This window comes from Mesocricetus auratus, unplaced genomic scaffold (assembly GCF_017639785.1).
Source record: "Mesocricetus auratus isolate SY011 unplaced genomic scaffold, BCM_Maur_2.0 Super-Scaffold_100020, whole genome shotgun sequence".
Classification (NCBI taxonomy): domain Eukaryota; kingdom Metazoa; phylum Chordata; class Mammalia; order Rodentia; family Cricetidae; genus Mesocricetus; species Mesocricetus auratus.
The window spans coordinates 10,875,778-10,881,777 of NW_024429201.1; the positions used below are offsets into that span (position 1 = coordinate 10,875,778).

The following is a 6,000-nucleotide window of genomic DNA, read 5'->3' on the forward strand; positions in this document are numbered from 1 at the left end:
GACATACTTGTTGATCACTTGACATATTAAAAGTGTTAGTGAGGACGGGAGAATGACTCAGTGCTTAAGAGCACTGACTGCCCTTGTAGAAAGCTGTGACTTGGTTCTGAGCACCCAGATGGCAAATTGCCACTATCTGGGCCTTCAGCTCCAAGGGACCTCTCCTGAACCCTGCATGAACATGATATTTGTGCATACACTCAAGGACACACACATAAACATAAAATAAAATAAGTAAACCCTGTTAGAAATAGTAAATAACTAAAAATAAAGTCATAGTGATACTACCATAAGTTACTGACCCAAGGGCTTGAAAGGACACCTTAAAGTAATTTGTTTAATAACCATATTCCATCATAAAGCCTGGAATTAAGCAGCAAAACATAAATAACTCTTCATGGAAAATTAATCACTTGCTTCTTTGACATCAGACAGGAAATCAAAGATCACGAGACAAATTAAAACCAACTCATGTATCCAAGTATGGCAACCTCCAGATGCTGATTATGTTTCTGGAAATCACCCCAAAATCTTTATCAGCTCTTAACTAAAAGGGTGATCTAGATTTCTCTTATTCGAATTCCTATTCGTCAATTGAAGTACTCAAAAAGACAACCAAAATGCATAAATCTCACTGTGAAGGGTAAATAGAATGGACATTGCCAGTGGATCGGGGAGAGACCTGGAAGGGGAAGTCGGGGTGGAACAACAGGGAACAAGTAGGAGAAGAATGGAAGGAGAGAGAACTGGAAGAGACAACTGAAGTCTGGGGCATCTCTAGGAAGAGCTAGAAACTACAACAGTGAAAACTCCAAGAAATCCAGGAGGGTGACCTTAGCTAAGACTCCTAGCAATAGGGAATATGGAGCCTGAACCAGCCATCTCCTGTAACCAGGCAAGACTTCCAATAGAGGGACTGGGACACCAGCCTAGCCATAAACCCTTTGACCTACAATGTTTTCTGCCTACCGATGTGCTAGGGTAAAGATGGCACAGAAACTGTGTGAGTGACCTACCCTGGAGACCCATACCCTGAGAGGGAGATCCCCCAATCTCAGGGTCAGGACCCAGAGGCAGTATACCCCCAGAGACCTATGATAGAACCAAAATGAGTGACAAAAAGTCAATGAACTGATTCCTAAAGATATTCTGCTATATTATTAAATTGTGCCTAGCCCAACTGTCATCAGAAAGGCTTCATCCAGCAACAGATGGAAACAGATGGAGAGACCCACAGCCAAACATTAGGAGGAGCTCAAAGCATCCTGCAAAAGAGAGTGAGGAAGGATTGTAGGGCCCAGTAATATCAAGGACACAAGAGATCCCACAGAACCAACCAACCTGGAAACATAGGGTCTCATAGAGTCTTAACCAGTAACTGGGGAGCCTGTATGGGATTTATCTAGTCACTCTGCATATATGTTACACTTGTGTTACTTGGTCTTCCTGTGAAACTCTGATATCAGTGAGAGCAGGGGATATCTCTGACTGTGTTTTGTAAGCTTTGGGGACCCTTTCCTCCTACCGGATTGCCTTATCCAGCCTTAACAGAAGAGGAGGTGCCTAGTCTCACTACAACTTGGTCTGCCATGGCTGACTGGAATCCATGGGATGCCCACCTGTATCTGAAGAGAAACAGTGGAGGAGGAGTGGATGGGGTTAGATGGTGGCATGGGGAATGGAGGATAGGGAGAAGTAACTGGGAAGAGGGGAGGGAGAGGAAACTTTGGTTGGGATACAACAACAACAAAAATATACAAACAGAAAGAGACAGACAGGAAAACTTAAACAAAACTTTTAAACTTTGGACATGAAACTGGGGAGCTAGCTCGACGGGTAAAAGTGTTTGCCACAGGGACACAGGACCCGGAGTTCGAATTCTGAGAACCCATGTAAAAGCTAGATGCATGGTGCAAGTGTCTCTAATCTCAGATCTCCTGTGCAGAGATGAGAGACAAAGACGCTGGAATCTCTGGAAACTCTGGTTGTGTTTCCACAACAAAGACACGTTGTCTCCACCAAGGTGGAAGGTGAAGACCAACACCCAAGCTTGACATCTGACCTCCATATGCACGCTGAGGTATGTGTGCACCAGCATTCACTCACACAAACGTACATGTGTTCACATACACCGTATAAACAGCAGCAGCAGCAATAATAATAATGAAAAACCCTAGCTATCACTGCAACGGCCTGCCCAATGAACCCTCAGACTGCCTTCTGGCTAGGATAACTAGATCGATTACAAGTTACATGACAATGCTGATTAGAAGTTTTATGAAAGGCTTTGCTCTTCCCTGGGGTTCATGCACTACTGTGTGTATTCAGTCTGCCTTATACTTCACACATGCTATAATAGGATAGATGAAAACACAACCTGCTTTTCCCTTGAGAAAGGCAGGCAGATGCAGATAGCAGCAATACTGGACCGCACGGCTTAGTCTTTCTGAGCAGTGGTCGGAAGTGTCGATTGTAGAAGCTCAACAGCCTAGATTTCAATCCTGGCTCTAGTAGCTACCACTTTGAACAAGTTGTATGACCCTCCCCAAGCCTCAGCTTTCCTTTCTGGAAACCTGCATTCATAATTCTAACACCCACTCCCTAGGGCTGTTCCAGAGAGTTAACAAAGACAATGAAATCCTTAAAATAAAAGACACTTAGCAAATGTTAGCCACTAGTATCATCAGAAAATATTTTTGTTTTTACTCCCATTTCTACACCTACCCCCCTGCTACTGTCAACAGTACCTTATGGATAAGTAGATCCCATGCTGCTTGAAGCTGTGCAGTCCAGATGGAATGATTCATCCCGGCAGGGAGGCAAGGAGGTCCCCCTCTTCAGATGTCAGAGGGGAAGATTTCAGAGAGGAATTGCACAGAAGGAAGTAAGCCTGGCCTGGACAAAGCAGATAAGTAAGTTTGTTCTAAATGGCTTCCTGGGCCGAGAAGGGCCACATGCTCACAGTCATATGATGAACTGAAGAGTGCCTTAGAAATGCTTAACTTACTCAGGAGAAAAAGCTGCAGCATTTGAATAGTCACAAGAATCGTGTGCCTTCCTCTAATGCTATTTGAAATTGTGAAATAAATTTAGTACCGTGAAGGGAAAAAAATGTTGGATGCAATGGTAACTTCGAAAAGAATTTTATTTAGCTCCTGAAAGATAAGTATTTCTTCCCCCGATCATGTGGTAACAATGTGAGCACTGGATGTGCTTGCTCACCACGGCTCTTCATCCCTCAGGGGAGGCAAAGACAGCCTGGCTCAGGTTACTCTCAATGTCATGTTCATCTGCTGATTAATGTCAAAATTTGTGGCCCCTTTACTCCAATACTGATAAACTCCAAAATGGGTCAGAACCATGCTTACGCCACACTCCTAATTTACCAAGGGACAGAGTTAGACTCAAGTGGCTTTTCCTTAAACACATCTAATTGGCAAAGGAGAGGAGCACAAAATTGCTGATGGAAAGGAGAGAGAGGAGGGGAGAGACACGACAGCATGGACTGGAAATAACTTGCTGTGGGGAACCAAACGATGTGGGCAGCTTTGGAGATTTCAACAAGAAAGGAGCTTAAGTAAAATACTTTTTGAGGTGGAGCATTTCTGCTTCTACATATAGTGTACAATAAATTTACTATGTCAGATTTATCTCTGCACCTTTTCCTACCAAAGGGGAAATATCGTGTGTGTGTGTGTGTGTGTGTGTGTGAGAGAGAGAGAGAGAGAGAGAGAGAGAGAGAGAGAGAGAGAGAGAGAGAGAGAGAGAATTTAAAAGTGAAACCCAGTTGTAATAGTTTTTTACTTGAGTAAATTTCTGTTTATAATTGGGACTTCACCCATTTTAGGAGTAAGACCTTACCACTTTTGTTTAGTGGTTCAAATAAACTTGCAATCTCTATAAGCACTCCAGAGCTTGCCATCAGAGGATGACAAGTCAATAGTCAGGCTTTAGTCCAACATCGCCAGGAGTGTCCTCTTGGTCTAGAACGTCCTCCTCAGTTTAGGTTTCAATTCAGGGACTATGATAGGGCATTTTGCCAGGTAGACTCCTACTGTCTACACCCCTACTCTTTCCTAAAACAAGCAGGGGCTTTTGGACATGCCTCAGACCTATGCTTTTGATGAACTTTCAGCACACAGTTGATAATAACCCTGGTTTCCAAGATTCGACCTTCATTTTTGCCAAAATCACCTATCGAAAAGAACTTCGAGGTTGGGATTTACTCTGTTTAGCATTTCTCCTGTTCCATGCCAAAGGCTTTGCCAGAGGGAAAACTTGTAAAGGGCAATGTAAACATATCCGTGTTTGCATTGCCTTCTGAAACACAAGTTAAACATACTTGTGATATTGCCCATGCTAGTCAATAAACCAAGCTGTTCTCACTGAAGAAAGTATCCTAACCTGGGAGCAGACTGGGTGTGGGCCAGGGAACTTCGTGTCTCTACATATGAGGAGGATAGAGCAAATTGACATCCCCCTCCCCCATCTCACACGGGGGGGGGGTGTGCGTGTGTTGGTAAACGCTGGTAAAATCTACTCTCTTGGCTAATTTCTGATATAAAGTAACACTATTTAATCTTCACACTGCACATTGGCTCTCTGGGTTTACTTCTTCCACACGACTAAAATGTATACCTTTTGGTCCCTGTTTTCCCATTTCCTCCACTCCTTCCAACCCAACTGACCACTTTTCTACTGTTTCTATACACTAAGATTTTGAGTTTTCTTTGTTTAGGTTCTGCATGGGACAGCATACAGCATGTTTCTTTCTCTGCCTGGCTTAATTCACTTATTGTAACATTAATTGGATCTGTTCATGCTGTCACAAATAATTTGACTCCTTTTTATAATACTGAACTATGTGAGTGTAGGTAAGTACAGGTAAGTGATGCATTTTGCAACCTCTTTGTGCATCTGCTTATATACATCTTGCCTAATGTGATGAACACGAGGGCATAAATCTCTTTATGGGCAATGATTCCATTCTTTTTGGATGTATGACTCAGAAGAAGGGTGGTTGGCTCATGTAGTTCTAATAGGTTTCTTTAGGAACCTCCACATGGCTGAACCAACCTACCTTCCCATCCTCAGCACACAGGAATTTGCTTTTCTCTATATCCTTGCCAATTTTTGCTATTGCTTACCTGTTTTGTGTATTAGTCATTCTTAACAAGTAGCATACACTGATCTGCAATTCCCTGATGGTAAGTGATGCTGAATATATGTTCTTATACCTTTTATAAGGGAATATCCATGCATCTGTATTTCCAAGCAGATTATATTCGTGTGAACAGAATGTTGGTTGGCAACCTCTTGGATCTCATCAGGAAGTTATCAGTTTCACCCTAGTGGAACTGGAATGGTTCAAGCCTCCACCTCCGATCCCTCCTGCCCCCTCTACTGGAGACTGGATGAAGAGGGAAAGTGCCACACAGGCCAAACCTTGGAGAAAAAGGCTGGTGTCTGAGAGTTCGTCCTGCCTTGAACCTCCCAAGTCCTCCTAAGGTATTTCAACCCTGGGAGCTTCAAAGCTGACAATCAAGGCACTTGGGTCCTTTGCTGCAATCCAAGCAAACCCCTACACTCGTCCTCAGTATCTTTGTTTCTTTATAACCTTGTTTATATCTTTAACTGGATTTTACAAAATAAAAAAATGGTGACTTGCTTTGCTAAAGAGACAATACCACAAATGATATAAAATCTGCAAATTACACAAGAAACTACAGTGGCAATAGCATTGATCTCTCCCTATCTTCCAGGCTTGCAATGAGGGTTGGTCTCTTAAGTGCTTCCAAGGCTGTTCCATACATACACAACAGTAGACATGCAGGTTGCTTATGCAACATTTGTATCCAACAAACCTTTTCTGTTGTGGACTTCAAGAACAAGTGAACTATGCCTTCTTTGCATCCATATAGCTCTCTGCACCAGTAGGAGGCTGTGGTAGCAATTGAACCCTGTAATACTTCTCTCATGACTTCTCTGAGGGTAATTTCT

The 6,000-nt window shown here is 43.0% G+C and overlaps 1 protein-coding gene across 1 annotated transcript in view; it reads right to left on the reverse strand.

Annotated features, from left to right (window-relative positions):
• The window catches only part of Pde4d (phosphodiesterase 4D), a 1,369,715-nt gene extending 1,366,737 nt beyond the window's left edge, over window positions 1-2,978 (reverse strand). The window contains exon 1 of the mRNA XM_040728825.1: window positions 2,748-2,978. The gene's annotated coding sequence lies outside the window, so the exon portion shown is untranslated. The remainder of the gene's footprint in view (window positions 1-2,747) is intronic.
• Between the last annotated feature and the right edge of the window lie 3,022 nt (window positions 2,979-6,000).